General features: G+C 54.9%; 1 protein-coding gene across 3 annotated transcripts in view; it reads left to right on the top strand.

Moving 5' to 3' along the window:
- The window catches only part of LINGO1 (leucine rich repeat and Ig domain containing 1), a 194,988-nt gene that overhangs the window by 87,315 nt on the left and 87,366 nt on the right, over positions 1-20,307 (top strand). The window contains exon 4 of one of the 3 annotated variants that reach the window (XR_005216402.1): positions 19,031-19,204. The exons of the other annotated variants lie outside the window; for them this stretch is intronic. The gene's annotated coding sequence lies outside the window, so the exon portion shown is untranslated. Of the gene's footprint in view, positions 1-19,030; positions 19,205-20,307 lie in introns of those variants that run through there. 3 annotated transcript variants of the gene reach the window in all.

Here is a 20,307-nt window from a genome sequence, read left to right as displayed (position 1 = left end):
TGCTCTATGGGTCCTCTCCCTCAAACCCCACCCCACCACCCCAGCCCTAGGATGTGGTTAACCCGGGAACCTGAATCCCAGAGAAGGACACCCATGGCCACTGGGTCACACAGCTGAGACGGTGGAGTCAGGAGATGAACGGGGGGGGGGCACCTGAGTCCCCCCAAAGCCCCCTCACCTGTCTACCTCACCTTCTGTGGCCTGTGGGGCCTCCAGAGGGCCTCCGGAAGGCTCACTCCCGAGTGCCCCTATCTGGTGCTCCTGGGTGCTCGAGTCTGGGGTATGTTGTCTTCTGTGGCCCATCTCTGAATCTTGTCCTAGGAGAGACTGGAGGCTGCTGAGTCTGGGGAGGTGCACTCTGGGTTTACTGAGCGCTGCTGTGGGCCTGTGTGAGGGTTCCATCTGAAAATGTCAATCCACACGAAAGTAGAGCAACCAGCCTTTTGAACTCCCGAGATCCCATCAACAGGCATCGACTCACAGCCAAACTTATTTCATCTATACCCCCCCACTCTCTGCCATCAGTGGGTTATTTTGATGTATAATTTTATCCCTGAAGATTTTAGTGCATATCTCTTAAGGGCCCTTTAAAAAAACATAACCATAATATAATTATTATACTGTAAAAATCAAATGTTACCTGGTACTTTATTTCAATTACCTCATGCACTCTTCAAAATAGCCTTGAAGTAGGAATTAGCATTGCTATTTTAGAGATGAGGAAACCGAGGCTCAGAGAGTTTCAGCCATTGGCCCAAGGTCACACAGAGGTAAGTGGTCAAGCAGGGATTTGAACCTCGACTGTATGACTGCAAAGCCAGTGCTCATTCCTCTTCCCTTTGCCAGGCAGGGTCTGAGTCTGTTCTTCACCATCCCACAGGGATGCCAAGCCCTGTGGCCCTGGGCTGGGGGGCCCCAGGCATTTTTTTGCTGTGGAGAGTCTATTTCCTATGCCTCCTGGCCATCTCGGAGTCCAGCGTGGAGGCTCAGCACAACTGTGCTCAGAGAGCAGACTGCAAGGATGTCCAGGCCACACTGGGGCCAGGAGTGAACTGTCTCCTCTGGCCGGTGTGCTGTGCTTTACAGGGGCATTAACAAGCCATTTAAAAAGCACTGACAACACGCTTTGCAGGGCTCCTATTTAAGATGCACTAAAAAATAAGCACCTTTCCAGGGAGGAAACTGCAGCCTGCCGGGTGAAATACATCCGTGGTGTCACTTACAATGTGTGACCCTGCAGGTGCTGGGTGGGGCGCAGCGAGCACCAAGCCTCGCCCTCCCGGGGCGGCCGTGGAGAGTGGCAGGTGTTTGGTAAGCAGGTGGATTTGTCAACATCTCCGGCTCTGCAGGGGGAGAAGGAGGGAGGTCTGATGCTTTGGGTGGGGTGGGGGTGGAGGAGGATGCCTGCATTACAGATGGAGGAGCCGGAGCCCAGAGGAAGGCAGGAAGGCTCGAGGTCTCACATCCTCAGAGCTGCTCCAGCCCGGCCCCCAAGCCCAAGGGGACACTGTACCTACAAGGCACGAGTATTCTCTCTCCCCACCTCAGACATTCTCAGGACCCAGGGCAGGATGGGCCTTTCCCCTGATTTGCAGTAGCCCTGGGCACAGGGCGGCCCTGCCTGTCTCTGGACCTCAGTGTTTGCAACTGTAAAATAGGGAGAAGAGTGGAGCCCAGATGGGACAACGGGAGTGGTGAGTTGCAGAGCTTTTGGGGGCATCTCCCCAGGCCAGGTCAGCTCCCAGCCCCTCCTCACTTGCTTCTCAAAAGTTTCTTAGTCACGGGGGCTGTGACAGTCTCCTGGAGGGCCGCCAGACAAGGATCGCCATCCTTGCCTCTCCTGTCTTCCTTCTTTCTTTCCATAAATATTTCCTGTTTACCATGAGCCAGGCACCATGATAGGCACTGGGGATACAGCAGTGAACAAGCAGAATATAGGATCAAACAATCCTACAACACCCCCCTACCCTCCGCCCCCCAATCTGGCTGCTTCCTTGAGCTTATGGTTGAATGGAAGAGATTAAAGCTAAATAAAGAACTGTAGACATATTGTAAGGCTGCTGGGTACATATTACTGAAGGGTGGATACGGGGCACTGGGAGAAGATTTAATGGGGATTGACCAGGTCAGGGTGGTTGGGGAGGCTGGGGAGGCCTGGAGGACTTCCTTGAGGAGGTGACATGTGAGCTGAGCACTGAAGGATGAGCTGAGAGTGTGGAAGGTGGGGCCTGGAGGGATGGGGGAGCAGGCAGAGGGGAAAGCGTGTACAAAGGCCCTGTGACAGATGCTCGAGGAGATGGAGCAAGGCCAGTGTGGCTGGAGGGGCTGGGGCCAGGCCTCGGCAAGGAGCTGTCTTCCTCCCAAGAGCCAGGAGGGTTTAAGCTGCAGTGGGGAGGTTCATACAGTAAGCTTTGGACAGACTTCTGGCTGTCTTGCATGAACACGGGCCCTGGCTTTGAGACAAGTGGGCTGAGAAATGCTTAGGGGATGAGCATGGGCACCCAGGGAGGAGGGGCTGGTGGCTCGAACCAGTGGCCCTCGGGTGCCCCGTGGATCCTGCTCTCCTCCGCTGTCCTCTCCCCGGTCCTGGCCTCCTCTGCTGACCCAGGAAAGCCCCTGCAGGTGTCCAGGAGGGCCAGGGCTCTGGGGCTTGTGTCGTTGGGCGGGTAGTGGAGAGACAGAAGGTGAGGCGGGTGTCTTTCTGAGAGACCTCCACTCTGGCCTGGACGAGGCGGGAGGGCATGCTGAGGCCCAGCGGGAGAGGGCATCTTGGTGTGGGGCTCACTGGCCTGCAGGGCGGCTCCCTCTGCAGAGAGCAGCTGAAGAAGCAGCTGGGGTGTGAGGGTGTGAGCGTGCAGAGGGTGTGACATCGCCCGGTCTCAACCCTTAGGTCTGACCCGGGGAGGACCCGGAGCCTGACGGGAAGGGGTGAGAAAAAAAAAAAAAGAAAAAAGGCTCGCTTCACTTAATTATGACTGATTGTGACAGCTTGCATCTTTAGTCTGAAAAGTATCTATGGGGTAAGGACTGCTTTCTCAATCGGGATAATTATGTTAATTAAAATGCTTTCTTTATAGCAGTTCTGATTAATAAAAACAGTTCCACTGCTCTCTTTAAACACTCTAACCTTCTGTTGCATGGGGAAGAAGGCCCTTTCTCAGCAATTTATGGCTCTTCACGCGGATTCCAGGCGGGCAGCTGCAGCTGGGGTGGCCTGGTGGCAAGCATTTTGTTCACAGACCTGTGGGAATGGACGTGGGGAGTCAGGGCAGGTGAGCAGCCCTAGCAGGTGGCAGGACTGGCCAGCACGGGGCGGGGATTGGAGGGGATGCCCGCTCTGCTGAGTCTGCTGGAGAATAAAAATACCACTCATTTCTCTAATTGCTGTTTATTTCCTCTGGAAAGCATGGGGATAATTAACGACTCCCAATTAAGAAAAATTACATGTGGGGGAAAGAGGTGGCTATGCCAGTAGTTCTGGGGTGCAGGGGGTGGGTGGAGCGGGGGGACGGGCCCTCTCCTGGGTCTGGTGGGCAGGAGTGAGAACAGCAGGGGCTAGGAGGCAGTGTGGGGTCCTTGATAAAGGGTTGTCAATGTGCAGGGTGAGTGACGGACTGAGGGTGGGATGGGAGGGAGGCAAGGCAGGTAGGAAGGCTGAGGAAGGGGCAGACACCCACCTCCATCTCCCACCCTCACGGGGAATGAGAGCTGGGACCTGGAAATTCTGGGCCCAGCTCCTCTGCCAACTAGCTGCATCACTAGAGTGCATCCTGCTCTCTCCCAGCCTCAGCCACCCTCTTTGCCCAGGTCAGGGACCACAGATGGGGGCTTGGAGGCAGAATCTGTCCCAGAGGTGACTGTGTGTGTATGTGGGAGCGTGTGTAGGCATGAGTGTTTTAATGTGTGTCATTTTGAGAAAGTATGGGTGACTGCATATGTGTGTACATAGGTGTGTGAGTGTGTTTATGTGCGAGTGTGTATATATATGTTGGTGTGTGTGAGTGTGTATATATACACACATGACAGGGGTATAAGTGTGGGGGTGTGAATGCATGTTTGTGTGTGTGTTTGTATGTATGAGTGTGTGTGGGTGTATGTGGGTGTGCGTATATACGAGTGGTGTATGTGGTGTGTGTTCCTGCCACAGGGTGGTAAAAATCTGATATCGGTGGTTCAAAGATTGGGAAGTTTCCCACCAAAGTCAGGCTTTCTGGTGTCTCTTGAAAAGTCGGAAGACCTGACAATTATGTGCCAGGTGCTGCCGGGTGGGCTGTGTGGTGGCCGCCCCCATGTGTCTCACACCCACACCCCATCTCCGAGGCCGGCCTGACCTGGGAGGCTTTGAGTCTTCTGCCCCTGGCCTCGGAGGACTGACACGGTTCTGGCGCCGTGTGACGCTGTGGGCGGCCCAGGTGGGTGGGGGTTGGTGGGGGCGAGGTCTTGCCTGGAGGGTGCCTTGAGAGGAGCTCAGACAAAGCTGGGGTGACCGTCTCAGGACGCAGTGAGGACAGGGAGGGGGCTCAGCTCTGGGGAGCCCTTGCCTGCCCTCCCCTCCGCTCCGGCCTGAGGCCTCAGCTCCCTGCTGGATGGCCCCACCCCAGGGCACGGTCACTGCCACCCTCCTGGTCACGTCCCTCATTTACTGAGGTCTTTGGCTCCTGTTCTACTCACGCCCGCACACACCCTGCCTCCCCCAACACAGGCTAGAACCTCGTCCACCCTCTCTGGCTCCCCTCCACCCCTAGCCGGGTCCTGGCTTCCCTTGCTGCCAGAAACAAGGAAGTGAGGTCAGGGGATTCTGCTCAAGCACACTGCCTGGCTGAGGAAGAGGCTGTCACAGCCAGGGAGGCCCCTGTAGCCTGTGGAGCACGTGGGCCGAGAGGCACAGGGCTTGTCCAGGGTCATGTAACTCAGAACCAGGGTCTGGGGAAGGCCCAGAGCTTAGGCCCCCTGACCCCATGGGAGTATGAGCTTGTTCAAGGCCAAGGGTTCCCTGTGCCAGAGGAGGTGATGCTAGTGGGTTCCTAGACCCCCGCCCCTCTCACATGAGAACACTGTAAACTAGCTCCTGGCCCATGTCTTTGGGGCATGATACAGGGTCTGGGGGCTTGCCTGTGTACAGGACAATGGACATGTGGATGGGCACATGTGTCCCAGCAGTGTATCTGTGCGTATGCATGTGTGGGAATGTACCTGCACGTATGGATCTGTACATGTGTATGTGTACATGTAGGCACACTTGCAGGCATGCATGCAGGGCACTGTCGCTGGACATGCACAGGTCCATGCATATGCATGCATGTGTGGTCATGTGCCTTTGTTCATGTCACTGTGGGCATGTATGTGCATGTGGACACATGCATACATGCATTGTGGGTATGTTTCTGCATGTATGGACATGCATGTGTGTGTGTGCTGTCTAATGTGCGTCTGCATGCCTCGCTCCTGCTGCCTGTTCCCACATATTCACACATGTGCCTGACCCTGCCCGTGTGTGCAGTGGAGGGATGTGATGAGGCCCCTTCTTAGGCCCTGGGTGGGGCAGCACTGTAGATGGGTGGTGACAAGTCAGGGTGTGAGCTCTGGCCCCTGCTGGGAGCGCCCCATCCCTGAGAGGTTGGCACTGTCTCTTCTGGGTGTTAGTGAGTATCCTCTTGGGTGCTAGGTTCAGGCAGACCCTGGGCCCCACTCCCAACTCGTGAGCCCCCAGCCCTGGGAGAGTGCTGCCTTGTGTGCAGGGAGCAAGCATGGGCTGTATAATCTGCCCTTGTAACTGCCCAGATGTGCTGATGACAACGCTGGGACCCTCGTTGTCCACCTCTGGGAGCAAGGCCTTCCTCGCCAGGGCAAGACCAAAGCCCAGATGTGCAGGAAGGTTTGAGCACCACTGAGAAGGGCCTGAGTCTGGGGCTTTGTCTACCTGTGCCTCGGCCCCATAGGAGCTGCCCCCTGCCCAGGCTCCAGGGCTGCCCCTTCCTTGTCCCACCAACACACTGGCTAAGATAGAAGTCAGCTGAGCCCTCCCCTCCCCTCTTCCTCCTCTCCCCATTCCTCTTCCCCCATTATCTGACAGGCTCCAGGGCTGAGCTGATGACCCAATTCCCAGAGGGAATTGTGCTTTCAAAGACAGGGCAATTCTGACCCCCTAAGATGGGGTGTGCTAATGGAGGGGTTTCAGGCACGGTGACCGACACTGGGGCGCCATTTCAGGGCAGGAACACTCCCTCGTCTGTAGACCCTGTTGACTCCTACATGCATGCGGCGGCCCCATAGGCTGCCTGGGCCCTGGGCCTGCCGCCCCCACCTCAGCCCGCCTGGGGGGCTGCCCCCCTCTCACCTCCACTGTATTTACGTGTCTATTTTATGATTTCAATTTTTAATGCCTCTGCTCTTTGAAGACACTTAATGCTTTCGAGTGGAACATTTCCTTCCAGGACCTGAGCGCAGATTGAGGACAGAGCAATAAATCAGCTAATAACTGGAACCTCATTTTCTGCTCCATGGCAGAGAGTTAACCCCTGCCTCGCTGCACTCCTCTTGGCAGCAGCCGTGGGTGAGGGGGGCTGGGAAGCAGGAAGCTGAGCTGGGTACCCCACAGCTCCCAGCACAGAATTGTCCTCCCTCCTGCTTACCTCTTCCCCTCCCTTCTCCTGGGTCTCTCTCCTTCTTTTCTTTGTTTCCCCTCTTTTTCTCATTTTCTTTCCATATCTGTCCTTTCATTTCTGTCCTGCTCAAAGCTAGTGGGAACAGGAGAGATGTCTGGAATCTGGGATTCTGGGTGGAACCCCTGGAATGGTGTGGGCAGGCATTTTGTTGGAAACTTTTGAGGCCTGAGCGCTGGCCCAGTTTTGCCCTGACTTGTCTGTGTGACTGAAGGAGTGTGTCTAACCCTCTCTGAGCCTTGAGGTCACCACCTACACAAGGGGCTCTTCCCACGTGAGCAGGTCAGGGTTTGGTGGCAATATCTGAGAAGAATCGATAACAGAGGTGGGCAGCACCTGCATCTCCCCTACCCATCCCCTTGCCCACAGTGCCTTGGGGAAAGTGTCAGATAAGAGACTCAGGCTTTTGAACCAATAGCTGGTGGCTCTTGCTCACATTGTGTGTGCAGAGTCTGCGCATGTACACTCGTGCCTGTGTGTGTGTTTGTCTTGGTCTCAGGACACAGAGCACTGCCATCCTTCTAGGACAACTCCCAGTGCTCTGCAGGACTTGCGAAAGGGCTCAGAGTGGGGAGCCACATCTGCTCCAAGAGGCTGAGGAATGCAGGGTCAAAGTTATGAACACAGCACAGTCTCTGGGACCACACTGCCTGGGTGCAAATCTGACTTTGCCATTTACTGCTGTGTGACCTTGGACAAATTACATAACCTCTCTGTGCCACAGTTCACTCATCTGTAAAATAGAGAAAAGGATAGTGTCTCCCTCCGAGATTTTTTGTGCAGATTAAATGAATTAGTGCCTGTAAAGTGCCTGGCACACAGTAAATGCAGTGTATGTTGTTTTTATTATAGGACACACACAAACATATATACACATATACTCACACTTGGCACACTCCTTGTCCTCCAACCAACTGACCATGAGACAGCAGATGCATGCTGGGCATACCTGCTTGGGCCTACCACGTTTGAATACCTGGTGTACACCACATCCTGCAAGGGGGAGGAGCTCAGTGCCCATCAGAGCAGCCAGGGACAGCTTCCTGGAGGAGGTGGCATAGCACTTGGCATTGATAATTGGAGAGGAGGGTGGACCTGGACACCTGTTGCGGACAGGCAGGAAGAATATTTGGAGAGTGCCAAGGCCCAGCTGGAAGTGCTTATACTGATTCAGAGGGAAGTAGGGAGCCATTATAGACCCCAGCAAATGGAGGGGATGGGGCCAATACTTAGCCGACACCCACTGCTTGCAGACACCACACTAGGTAGCTTACATATGTAGCTCTTTGTACAGATGAGGAAACATGTCTGAACCCTGTTATGTGACCTTCCCAGGGTCAGTGGCAGAGGTGGGATTTGAACTCGTGTCTTTTTGACCCTAGAGCTCCACTCTTCTCTGTTGATTGGTTGCTAGAGTCCCAGCAGGGCTGGAGAAGTGCAGCCAGTCCAAACCCTCCCCCTACGGTGTCCTGCTCCACCTGGACACCTCTAGTAATGGGGAGCTTACTACCTCTAAGAACCATTCATCTGATTTTCATCTGATTCCACTCATTCTAACAGTGATATTCAGGCTAAGCCAAAATCTGATTGCTGTAACTCCCCCTCATACCCCACCACAGCCCTACCTGGTGCTGATTCCACCTGATACGGCTCTGCCATTTCCGTCCAGTGGCCCACTGATGTGTGGAAGGGATGGACAGCCCCACATTGAGTGCTGGAAATGTGCTGGACATGAAACATGGCCCAGCCATCCCCACTGTGATCACGGTCACCCTATTGAACAGGCCCTGCTCCCTGGGCCCAGCCCTGGGGGTGGGGCTGGGGTTCGAGGGGCTCCCTGTGGCTCCGTGTGCCGGGTGGCCAGGCCCACCATTGGCATCCAGGACAGGTGGGAACAGCAGGAGCCCCAGGTGCTGGTTTCCAGAGTATTTAGAAAGATGACTCCCTGGGTTATAATTTTAGCATGTTATGGCTGAGACTTCTTGGGGCCATAAAACAGCAAACTTTTTTTTTTTTTTTTTTTTTTTACCTCTGGAAGCAGCTCCCAGCCAAGGAATGAGGAAATTATCACGACATCGAATCATCTGTGCATCAGGCATTGTTTGGAGGAGAGTGGAGTGCGTGGGTGTTTATAGACGTGTTTGTCTCCCCGTTCCCAGACGGGCCAGCCTCATCCTGGGAGGGGCGAGGAAGCTGCTGGGAGGGAGCAACCAGGGAGAGACGTCCACTCACTCAGCAGGCATTATTGAGCACCTACTATGCACCGGACACTGAGTGTGCAAGCTCCTCCAAGCTAGTCTGGAAGGCTGGAAGGCAGACACTAAGAAACTAGTGACTAACAGGGAACTTGAAATTGCTAGTGGAGCAGTGACAGGAGTGAAAGGGCACCCAGTGAGATGAGCTGATCAGGCCTCTTCCAGCTGGGGTGGGGGGCGGGGTGTGAGCAAGGGCGTTTGTGGGGAGCCCTGGGCCCGAGTGAGGAGCTGAGATATTTTTCATGGGGCAGTGAGAGCTAAGCAGGGGGTGACTGATCTGATTTATGCTTTTGGAAGATCTCTCTGGCTGCTGCATGGAGGAAAGGTTGAGGGGTCAGGAGGGAGAGGCAGGAGTGATGATGGCCTGGACATGGCGGCAGCCATGGGAAGGGAGAGGTGGGCGATTCCAGACCCATCATGAGGCAGAGCTGACTGGGCTTAGGGATGCAGGGAATGTGGAGGAGGCAAGGAGGACTCCTGGATCCCTGGCTTGAGCCACTGGGTGGATGGTGTGGCCATTTTCTGAGATGGGGAAGGACAGGAGAGGATCATCACTGGGAGTTGGACAGGAGTGCACTTTTGACTGCCTCCTGAAGCCCAGATGTCCTATGGGTTCCGTGGATGCGGGGAAGAGCTCAGGGGAGAGCTTTGAGCAGGGGATGCAGATGTGGGAACCAGCAGCAGTAGATGGTGTTTCAAGATTTAGGAATAGCTGAGGTCACCCAGGAAAACGTGGATGGTGGAGAGAAAAGGACCAACGCCCGGGCCCTGGGCTCACCAATGATGGGGAATTGATGGATGAAAAACTGTCAGGACAGAAGGCTGAAAAGACATGTCCAGAGCGAGGGAGAAAGCCAGGATGCTGTCGTATCCCAGAAGCTAAGAGAGGGTTCCAAGAAGAAGGGCGCAGTCAGCTGTGGTCAACGAGTGAGTGAGGTTGAGTAAGATGAAGACACAGAAGCTGCCTTTGCATTTGCTGACATGGAGGACATGGGGCTTGGGCAACAGAAGTCTCGTGAAGGGATCCAGTTGGAAAGGAATGCACAGGAGATCCCGTGCCCTTCACCCCGCCTCCCCCAGTGTTGACATATTGCATAACTATAGTACAGTGTCAAAACCAGGCCATTGATATTGGTACAATCCAGAGGCATATTCAGATTTTACCAGTTATAGATGCACTCATTTGTGTGTGTGTGTGTGTGTGTGTGTGTAGTTCTATATAATTCTGTCATGTGTAGCTCTGTGTAACTACCATCACAATCAAGATACAAGACTATACCATCACCACAAGGCTCCCTTGTGCTACTCCTTTGTAGGCACACACACCCTCCTGCCCCCCCATCCCTAACCCTTGGTAACCACTAATCTGTTCTCCATCTCTATAATTTTGTTATTTCATGAGTATTATACAGTTGAAAGCATACAGTATGTAACTTTTTGAGACTGATTCTTTTTAACTCAGCCTGATTAAGGGAGGGGTTTTCTAAAGGATGGGAGAGACTAGACCATAACTGTTGGCTTCTGGGAAGGAGGAAGGACTGGTAGAGAGGGTGAGATGAGTGATACAGAAAGACAGCCTGGCAGGGAGCCAACGTCCTGGGGACCAGAGGAGTTGGGTTCAGAGCCTAAGTGCAGCCATTGACCTTTGGTAAACAGGTGACCCCTCCTCAGGCAGGGAGGGGGATGTGGACAGAAGAAGGTGGGCTTTTAGAATCTGTGCAAGGCAGATGAGGGAGATCACATCTACTGCTTCCTCAATGAGAATGAACTGAGACCCCAGTTGAGAGAGACGCATCAGACAGGGTATAGGAGGTATGAGGAGAACGGAGAGAGGGAGAAGTTGTCGTCTTGGCAAGTGGGGACGTGAGTGTGCCAGGGACTCAAGGGGGATTGCTGGGCAGTGCAGGGGCCGTTCTAGGTTTGGGATTTTGAGCTCACAGAGGGCACAGACTTCATACTTGGGTCATTTTCTCCAACATTTGGCTTCTCAGCTATAAGTGCCAAAGGAGTGATAGTTGAGTTCATCTAGGTTTCGGTTTTATAAAAGTTCTGCCAAAGGAGAGGGAGGGCATTTTGAGAGACTGATTATACTGATGCACGGTGGAACCCGAACTAGACAAAGGGGAGTGAGGATGGAAGCGCAGTGATGGAGAGAGAAAGCAGTGAGGCATAAGGGTCTCCATGAGGTGAAAGAATTGTGCAGAGGCCGAGGAGCAGAGCTGGTGGGCGGGGCTGTGGGAGGTCGTTGGGTTGGGGGCAGGACAAGGCCCAGGATGTGAGGCCCAGGATGGAATGAGAGGCTGGGGGAATGGCGGCCCAGGTGGCTGGAGGTGGGAGCCACGGCATGGAGAGCCCCCCTTGCTGGCCAGGTCATCCTCAGCACGGTGAAGGCTCCTGGAGGAAAGCCAAGAGTGGAGGCGCAGAGGGAGACAGGGCTCGAGTCTTCTGTGGACACGCAGACGTGGCAGGAAGTCAGAAGGAAGGAAGAGATGAAGAAACACAGCCCAATGGGGTGAGCATCCAAGGGCAGGAAGCTCCATGCAGCGGGATATGGAGCCGAGGTCTGGAAGGGCCTGGAGGAACAGAAAACATGGCAGAAATTATCTACAAAGTGTCATCCTATGCCCACTCATCGGGTGAGAAAACGGAGGCCCAGAGAGGTTAACAAGCTTCAGAAACAGCCATGATAAAAGCTTATCAAGACCCACGTGAAAGTCAGTGGAGTGGTGGAGAGGGTGGGTACTGGAGTCAGCAAGTTGACTGGGTTTGTGTCCTGGCTCCTCCACCCACTAGCTGTTTTTAAACCTTTCTGGGCCTTTCCTCATTTTTGAAATGGAGCTAATAACAATATATACCCCAAAGGGAGTTGAGAGGAATAAATGAGCAAATGCATGGGGCCAACCTTGTCTACATAGAAGGAAATTGAGGCTCAGAGATGGAATTGACTCGTTCAAGCCCAGTGGTCCCCGGCCTCCCTGCTACGGTCCACCAGGCCCCCACCCCCCAGGGCTGTTGTCTTCTCCCACCCTTTCCCCAGGGGTGCCCCACACTACAGCTCTGCCCCCTCCCCAAAAAACACAGAAAATCTTGGTCCATTGTCACCCTGGATGCTCCAGCAGCCCCATGAAGGAAGTGGTATGGGGTCCTCATCCTCGTTTGGCAGGTGGGGAAACTGAGGAAGGAGTGGTGTCTTCTCTCCTTGTGTCCCTAGATTGCCAACCTCAGTGAAGGGGTGGGGGGGACCCAGCGATGGCTCAGACTCTGTTCCTGTCCTTGTGCCACAGTCTCTTAGGGGAGACAGGACAAAACAATGAGCAAAGGTACTAACATTAAACAAAGGAATATAGGGAAAGAAGCAATTGTTCGAGGAGACAGGGATTTGGGGGCTTGAAGATCTCAGAGAAGGAAGAAGAGATCTGGGAACTGCTATGGCAAAGGAAGAACAAAGACTGAGCTGCGTTTTTGAAGGATGGTGTGAGTTTAGTGAAATGGAGAGCCAGGGGACTTTCTAGGTGGGAGGGTTGGAGGGGGAGGGAGGGGCTGTGTGAGCAAAGCCCAAGGAAGGGCTGGGGGGCAAGGCTGTGCAGGCTGGCTCCTGCGGATGGCTCAATCTCCCAAAATCGGTGAACCGATGCTCCTAAAGCTTGTGAACAGATGCCAGCACTGGAAATCTTGGCCCGTGGATTGTCTGTGGCCCAGCACGCCCAAAGCCAGAGCGGAGGCAGAGGGGCCTGCAGGCAGGTGGCTGCAAAATGGGGCTCCCTGGGCTGCAAAATAGGGCTCCCCAGGCAGCCCCTCGCTCCCTCCCTTCCTGGTGGATGGTGTGAGCCCTGTAAAGGCTTCTTTAGCAGGGCCATGGAGTGAGGGAACGGAGGTGAAAGCTTTTAGCTCCCTGGCAGAGGTGCCCAGCAGAAGCCCAAGGCGCATCCGAAAGCAGAGTTTCAGGAGAACCTTTGATTTAGAGAACAAGGTTTTGGCATCAAACCGCGATCAGAGAACAGAGGCAGCGTGCCACACTGTGAAACCAAGCACTGTAAACCTCATTAATCTGATGCCTCCGTGTCCAAAGCAGCACCTAATTAGAAGGAACTGTGACTCTCTGATGGCTGGGTGGCCCCTTGTTCCTGCTGGACAAGTCACCCGCGGTGACTTCAAACCCCGTTCCTGGTTCCCTTGGTCGCGCAGTGCCAATTAACCAGCGTTTAGAGCAGGGCCCACCTGGGCTGGCAAGCTTGGCTAACATGCTCGCTCGGTTTGGTGCCAGAGCCGAGGGGCCTCTGAGCACTTCTGCAGCTTCGTGGGCCTGGGCGGGAGGAGGGGTGGGGGTTGCCCAGCCAGGGAGGAGCTGAGTGCTCAGCACAGGTAAGGGTGAGCAATGGCCCTAGGCAGGGCCCCCCACTCCCCAGGGCCCAGAGGCCTCGTATGAGCTGCTTCCCTTGGTCAACACTCACTCTTCTCCAGTCCTTCTCCTTCAAGACCAGTCTCCTCCTGACTGCCCCACCCCCTTAAGTATCCTTCTTAGACCATCTCTCTTATGTACTTACCATCTCCCTCTGTCCTCTGAGGAAACCCCAGGAGAGGACCTGGATGCCAAGTCAGAGGTCAGACTTGGTCTGGGAGCATCCTGTGGGCTGTGCCCAGGGCTTTGCACACAGTAGGTGCTCAGTAAGGGTCTGTTGGCCAGTGTCACTTCCCCCCTAGCCAGGTGCTGTCTAAGAGGCTGGCGGCTCCACTGGACACACATCAGAGGCAGTGGGCCAACAGTGCACCTGGAAGCTTCGGGTTACTGTTGGGAAAGGCCTTTCAGCACTGACGTCACCCTCTGTTCTGGGACAGTTGGGTCCAGGGAGACTGTGCGTTTTTCTCTGCCTTCCAGAAAGTGGCATTACCTTTGAGTCTAGACTAGAGGCAGAAAAGGCACGGTAGGGAGATTGGGGTAATGAGCCAGAAAGAGCCCAGACAAGCAACTGGGATTCCTGGGTTCTAGGTCTGCTGCTGACCCTGACTGGCCACCCTGTGATCATGGGCAGGTCATTTGCCTTCTGTGGGCCTCAGTTTCCAAATATGTGTGATGGGAAGGCTAACTCTGTCCTGTCCAGATCCCTGGGTTGCATGCAGTGAGGCCACATGGGAGACTAAATGTGAACCTACGCTGGAAGCTGTTCAGAATACTGGGGCGATGAGCACACCCTGGTTTTATCTGCACACCTCCAGAGATGAGAGTCTCACCACCTTTTGAGGCTGCCTTTTCCATTGTTGGATAGTTGCCATTGTTAGAATGATCACTTTCCTTTTCCTGAGCATAGACTTGTGGCTTCACCCATGAGGGTTCTTCCTTTTGCCCCTGCCCAGCTCAGTCCCTGTCCAGACCCTCCCCTGCCTCAACTGGGTTCCAGTCTCCTCGTGCCTTTATCTGCTCTTTGGGGCACACACCAGCCTGCTGGTGTTGCATAAACTTTTCTGGAAGAGTTTCTATCCTCCGTCCTGGAGTTTGGCGTCCCTCCCTTCTTGCCGTTTAGACATGGGAAATCCACTGCTCCACTCCAGGATGCATCCTAGATCCCACCAATTACCAGCTGCCTTGATGTACAACACTATAAACCCATTCACCTCGTTACAGGAAATTTCTTTTGAATGGCCTTTAAAAACCATCTCATTACACAGGAAGAACTGTAATTACCTTGTGCAAGACTGAGGTTCTGGACGAGCTGGTGCCTGGCGCTGTCAAAACAGCGGGATGGGGTTCGCCTCTGGCTGGTTGGCCACTAGCCCTCTCTGGCCCCTTTTATTCTGGATCCGGACACCCTCGTCTCTGTTGGAGGCCCCAGAATGTCTGAGCTTTCTGCAGAGGGAGTGGAACTGCAGGCGGGCAAGGGTATGGGGTGGCAGCAGTCACAGAGTGGAGCCCATGCCCCTGCCTGGCGCCCTGGTGAGCCCTGATGGTCAGAGCCTGCTCCCGCTTGTTCCCAAGCCCACCCTCCTGGAGCTGGTGGGGTTTGCCCAGTGGACCCAGAAAAATCACAGCTGGGAGGGACTCCAGAGGTCAATAGGCTCATCCCTCTGCCCTCAGCCGCTTTTCTACAACAACCTCTAGAGAGGGGATCCCAGGCCTTCCTGGGACCAAGGTTTCTCCCTGACCTGTTTGGGGGATTTCCTTTGTGTCTGGCTATAATCCCTGCTGTCCCGGTGCTGATGCGATCGTCAGAGCCATTTCTTCCTGGCTGTGTGACTTCAGGCAAGTCTCGTGACTGTAAGCCAAGTTTCCTCATCGGTAGAATGGTCAGGATAATTTCTGCTTCGTGGTGAGCACGGGCTGTGGCAGAGGATGTTGAATGCCTGACGCTGGGGCTGGCACCTAGTAGAATCCATGTTGCCTCCTTCTCCCCATGTGAGGTTGACCTTGGAGGCTTCTTTCTTTCTCCTTTCTGCATAATGTTGAGCCGGAGTGACCACCGAGGGAGACATGTGAAGACACAGAACTGGCTTCCTAAAGTCCCTCAATGGCCCGCCCCTCCTGCCCCAAGCCAGGGGTGTAGTGTGTGTGTGTGTGTGTGTGTGTGTGTGTGTATGAGAGAGAGAGAGAGAGAGAGAGAGAGAGAAAGAAAGATGCAGGGATAGCTACTTCCCTTGGTTCCTGCCCCAGCTGTGGCCCAGGCAGAGCTATGGACACAGCTGGGACCACTCCTCAAACACCCCCGCCATGAGGTCAACAGCCTGGAGAGGCTGCAGTGGGAGGAAAGAGGGGCCATCGTGGGTGCCTCCTCCCTGGAGATGCCCCCTGGACTCTGGCTTTTTGCCACCCTTTTCAGTTCTCTGCATTCTGGTAGACTCCTGGGACTGCTTTGGTCCCCACTGACTAGTTAGGAGGGCCACGGCCAGGGGATGGCAGGATGTGGAAATGTCAGTGATGTCTGCGGAGCCTGGCCAAGTGGCTCCCTTGGGAGGGATGTGACTGGTCCTCTGTGGCTTGCTGGTGGGATGAGGAAAGTCTGCGTTCTGAGTGGGCCAGCATGGGAGAAGGTTGGAGGGGCCAGGCTGGCAGGTTTGGCTCCCCTTGTGAAGGCACTTTTACAAGAGGTCACGGTGGTTCAATTCGCAGTTTGATTCTGCCAACCCTGTGTGTGAGACCTAGTCCTGCTCAGCCACCCACCTCCACCCCCAGGTCAAGTTGTCCTGAGTCATGCCTGCTGCAGGGAGTGTGCCCTACATGGGGCTGACACGGCTGAGGCCACTGAGGGCAGGGCCAGGGCCCAGCCAGAGCCTGCCAGCGCCAGACACAATCAGAGTGGCAAGACTGGATTTTTTTCTTTCCTCTCTCTCTGTGTCTGGAACATCAGAAAACATGGGCACTCCCTGTTCCTCCCGCATCCCCGCTGCTGCCTGCAGTCTGCTGAAGTGGTCTGCTGCAAGAACTCCCGGCCCCTGGCACTGTCTCAGCAGCTGCAGGTCCTGCCTGCTCGGTCTCTAGCTGAGCTTCCCTTGCAGGGGAGCTGCAGGGTATCCTGGCACAGCCCTAGGCACGAGCACCAGCTGGGGAGGCAGAGGCGTGCCTGTCTGGGTATCTGCGCCTGCCAAGGCCTCCTCTGGGGCTCTGGGAAGGCAAGGAGAGCAGACTGTCTGGTGGGCTCCCGAGCGATGAACCTCAGGGAGGGTGTGTGGGTGGAATTCCTGTTTATTGAGCACCTACTACATTCTGGACACTGTCATGGACACTGGGGTTATGGCTGGGAGCAAGGCGGCTGTAGCCCTTTCCCTGATGTGGCTCACAATTATTTTGGGATCGGGTAGGGGCAGAAAATAAACAAGTAAACAAACAAAAATAAATTGTGTATATATATGCAATTGTTGCAAGGGAAGAATAGAGAATATGGAGTTGGGAGAGGCTCTGAGGAGGCGTCTCTTATCCTATAATCGGTTGGATGAGGAGGAGCCAGCCACGAGCAAGGAAGGGGGAAGAGTATTCCATGCCTGGGGGAGTCTTGGTGTATTGAGGTGCTGGAGGAAATGGGGGCTAGGGGCGTTGGGTGGGACTGAATGAGGCAGAGCCTGGCAGAGCATGGTGAGGAGGCAGGTTTTGGTCTTAAGAGCAAGAAGAAGTTCCTGGAGGATGTTAGGCAGGGACGTGACATAATCTAATTTAGGATCCTAGGGTACCATCCTGGGTACCGTGTGGAGAATGGGGGTGGGGTGAGGGGTATGCAGAAGGTAAGCTGGGTGGCTCGGGTGGTCCCAACAGAGGGAGAGAGAGGCGATTGGACTGGAGACCCATTTAGGACTTGTGTTGGAAGGTGGGGGGGAGGGAAGGTGGATTCTGGCTCGGACAGCTGGGTCAGTGGTGGAGACATTTACAGGGACAGAGGTGCCCGAGCAGGAGCGGGTTTGGGGAAAGATGAAGGATGAGGTGTGGGACACCTTGGGGAGAGAGACGGCGAGCATATCAGGATCCTAGTCATAACAGCCGTGTGATGTACATGCTATCACCTCCAGTTTGCAGATGAGGGATCTGAAGCTCCAAAAGTTTACTTGTCCCCAACTCAGCCACACAGAGCCAGGGCGTGTGGCTCTGTGACAGCCCCCATGCCCTGCATGGTCTTGTGTTTGGAAACAGCAGTGCTTTACCCTAAAGTGCTTTCCTCGGGTGGGGGGATGCCAAGCACGGTGGGCAGGCCATCTTCCCAGTGCTGCTGGTTATCCCCCGGAGCCATGTCCGGATTCAGTTGCCACCTCTCCCCCGAGGATGGCACAGCAGTGCCCTTGGTCAGGAGGCCTGGGGAGGGTGGGGTGGATGCTCAGCCCTGTGGCCCCATTATGCCAAGGAGGATCTAGAAAGTTTCTTCAATTGTTCAGCCTGAGAAGGAGTCTAAAATCAGCCTATGTCGGGGCTTTCCAAGGGCAGAGGATCCCCAGGACAGGGTGGCCCCCACTGCCTTCCTCAATTTGGGAGGGGCCTTGGGGCTTGGCTGCTCACCCACAGGACCCTGCCTCTGCTGGCTGGGGAGGGGTCTGAGGGGAGGGGAGCCCCTCGATGGCCAGAGGGCTGGGTGGAAAGAGCCCTGGGCCAGGACATGAGTCCTGGGGGTCTCCACCTGGAGAGTGAGGATCGGGACTCGGTGTGTGACCAGGGTCAGGATGACCTATGGCCCTTTCCTTGCAGGCACTCCAGAGCTCCACCTTCCTGAGCTTAGGGGTAGGAGTGGGAAACATCCCAAGGGCTTGGGTTGGGGGTTGTGATCCGGGAACAAAACTGGTCAGGGAGCTTAGAGAACAAGGCAGGGATGATGTGAGCGGGGCAGTGGTGGGGATGCAGCTTTAGGCAGAGCCAAAAGCAGAGGGTGAAGGTGTGGGGAGGATGTGAACTGGTGAACAGGAGGGGTGGGGGGTAGGAAAGCACACACTGAGCCCACCGGCTCCTGCCCTCTCCTCCACAATGGATGAGTCAGAGCATATGATACAAGGGTAATTTGGCAGCTTTCCTATGAGAAGACGAGAGCCCAGCAGCCCTCCTTAGGGCCTAGACTATTACACTAGTTTCTGGTGGGGACCAGTCACAGTGACAGGGCCAGGTCTCAGTCTGTGACCGGGTCAAGATTTAGTGTGTGACAGGGTCAGAGCTCAGTGTGTGACTAGGATCAGGGCTCAGTATGTGACCAGGGTCAAAGCTCAGTGTGTAACCAGGATCAGAGCTCAGTGTATAACCAGGGTAAGGCTCAGTGTGTGACCAGGGTCAGGGCTCAGTGCGTGACCAGGATCAGGGCTCAGTATGGTTCCTCATGTGAAGCCTGCTGGCCAGATCTGGGGCCCTGCCTTATCGACACTCCCTTTGAACTACCAGTGCTCATATCTCCTGTGAGGCTTATTAGTTAAGCACCCAGGGCTGATGTCACCCACTCAATCTTGACGTGAAAAAGCCCAAAGCCCTACTCATAATTTCTACAGTTTCTCCAGCATCTGGCATGCGCTAGGCACTGTAAAGACCCCTGAGAGGTGGGTATTGTCTCCATTTTACAGATTAGGAAACTGGAACTCAAGAGATGAAGTGACTTCCTGAAGTCACCCAGCTAGTTATGTGGTGGAGACAGGATTCAAACTCTCTGACCCTTTCCTCCTTTCCAGGTTCCCTCAGCACCCCTTCCTGGGGCAGAGAGGGGCCTTCGGCAGACCATGGCAGAGAAAGAAGGAGAGACAGTCCCCTGCCCTCAAGGAGCTGCTGGGAGGATGAGCTTTAAGTCTGAAACAAAAGGGAGCAAGACCTTACATTTTTCAAGTCTCAGTGCTGTGTGGCACAGATCACAGTCAAGCCAGGATCTCAGGAGCTCCGTGCAGCTGGAGCGGAAGGGGAAAGCTGGGTGAAATTTAGAAAGGAAGAGGGGATCCAAAAAATCACAGCATAACTACGGAGGCGTGGCATGGAGGGAGACTGACTGGGTGGTTGTCACGCAGGCAGCAGCCAGGGTGGCTCCCAGAGCCCAGGTGAGGACCTAGGGCAGACTCGAGGAGCTGTCCAGGGTGCTGAACCCAAGGCGCCTGCAAGGATTCTCTGCTGCTTTTCCCAGAAACTTTGGCATGTACCTTCCTAGTCTGAGTCCGTTTCCTCATCTGGAAAATTGGAATACTGATAGCTGCGTCATGGCCTTGTAAAGAGGGTGAAAGAAAACCATGGAGGATAGAGCTGAGCATACTGCCTGCCCATAGGAGAGGCCCCCAAATGCAAGTGGAAACTGAAGGAGGTGGAGGGTGGGTGACCTGGGCCTGGAGTCGTGGATGGTGCCCAATCATAGCAGCCTGGGTCCACAAGGAATGGAGGGTCCTGCCATGGGGCTTGAGCTCTCTCTTGGCATTGCTGGGAAAGGCAGCTTGTCTGAGGAGTCTCCACACCGCTGACATGTCCCCTAGTCTGTAGGCCCAGGCCCAGGATGTTGTGTCACAGAGGAGGCAACTGAGACCAGAGAGGGGAAGACACTGGTGCCAAGACACACAGAGGAGGGCCAGAACACAAGGGTCCTACCTCCCACTGCCAGTATTCCTAGCTATTTCCTCTTCCAGGCTCAAAAGCCTTATAGAAGTGGAACATCTACGAGGGCTCAAAGAAATGATGTTCTAATAGTGGATTCCAGGCACTGGAACATCCAGCCCCCTCCACTAGCTCAACCCATAGGTGGCAAGGGTCCTGACTCTGAGCTGAGCTTTCATCTCCCTTCAGTGACTCCCTCCCCCTGACAACATGAGGCCTTCTGGGTGCCCTACCCCACCAGGGAGGTGGAATGCTTTCAGGGCACATAGGTGGGGCAGAGAGGTGCTGGAAGCCAAAGGAGAGACCACTCCACCCTCCTCTCTTTCCAGGGTTATTTCATCTTCTCAACCTTCCCTCACTCCTCAGCCCTGGGCTCAGA

The sequence above is a fragment of the Choloepus didactylus genome, chromosome 4 (assembly GCF_015220235.1).
Source record: "Choloepus didactylus isolate mChoDid1 chromosome 4, mChoDid1.pri, whole genome shotgun sequence".
NCBI lineage: Eukaryota > Metazoa > Chordata > Mammalia > Pilosa > Megalonychidae > Choloepus > Choloepus didactylus.
The sequence above is the reverse complement of the archived record's forward strand: the minus strand, read 5'-3'. Positions and strand labels throughout refer to the sequence as shown.